This window comes from Arvicanthis niloticus, chromosome 12 (assembly GCF_011762505.2).
Source record: "Arvicanthis niloticus isolate mArvNil1 chromosome 12, mArvNil1.pat.X, whole genome shotgun sequence".
NCBI classification, from domain to species: Eukaryota; Metazoa; Chordata; class Mammalia; order Rodentia; family Muridae; genus Arvicanthis; species Arvicanthis niloticus.
In genome coordinates this window covers 31,750,890-31,752,226 of record NC_047669.1, presented here as the reverse complement: position 1 = coordinate 31,752,226, position 1,337 = coordinate 31,750,890, and positions in this window count along the sequence as shown.

Below are 1,337 nucleotides of genomic sequence, written 5' to 3'. Positions count from 1 at the left end.
TATGATGATTAGGTCACATTAAACAATTAAAAATCTCTTTAATTACAAAGATAGCATGTGCTCATTATAGAGCAAAACAAGGTCAGATGAAGTATTAGCAATTACTTTACAAGTTCATTCTCCAGCAAATTTCTGTTAATTTTTTTAAAAAATCTATTTATTCATATACTTATTAAATACACAAATACTTATCTGTATCTTAATTTTAAAATTTAATAGTAAATTTCTATTTACGGGTGCTTAATGTCCAACAGACTAATGATGGCAATTAAGCTTTATTTAGGCACTGTATTAAAAGGGTATGTAAATTATCTTATTTTTAGCAATCTTTATACATATCACAGTGCTTTAGATATTGCATATTTATATTTTGGTGAGTAACATACATGTTAATAGTCCAAACACAACATATACAATGAAGAGAAAGTTCCCTCATGTCTCCCTCAGTAATAGTTAGCTTCTTCTCATCCTTCCAGATACTTGGTGCTATTATCTCATTTTGATCTTTACTGGAGAACAATGGGGCAAACATCAGCACAAGCATTACCATTTCATGGAAAGAACACTGGAGCTTACATAGATTTAACTGCTTGATTGTCTAACATCTTCATCCAGCTAATCCATCGAGCTAAGCTATTGTATATCATTATATATCTCAAGGGGAGTCCAAGGATGGACATCTGAGAAAATCATAGTAGCATTACTAGACAGATGCATCTACTTCTCTCCCAGTTCTATTCCATCTGTCGAGTGCTACATTTACTCGTTGATGAAGGTCTGACCAACAGAGACTAACACAGAACTCAGTGCTGGCTCTAGAGATCTGTGGGATGCTGTAGTATGGAGGCCAGTTCATGAACTAAGCAGTTATCCATGTGTTGTTATCTGGTTTGCAGAATCTGTGAACCCACAAGAACACTAATGTCCTTCGTTTCTACAAACAACCTCATGTTGGTGACACTGAAGTCTCCTTATGTACGGAGGCTGGCAGGGATCCGGGCATATTTTGAAGTCATTCCAGAACAAAGTAAGTCTTCTCCAACTTAAGCAAGTTATTTGTAATCCTCATTGAGAGTCTGTGATCTTTCTGTCCCGGAACTGGATTGTAACAGGAGTTGTGGCAGTCAAGGGTGTTGTACTAGTCAAGGACCCTGACTCCCAAGAGAGGCAGCGCAGTGAATCCTGTAAAGAACTGCTAGTGTAAAGATGTTCATTAGGTAACTCAAAGGGTCAAAGGAGAATTGAAATTGAAATTGCACTTAGAAGAGCAAGAAGAAGATTGTAACTAATGTGATTAAGTGCTTGGAAGAAGAGATCTGTGGCTGAAGCTCTGGCCT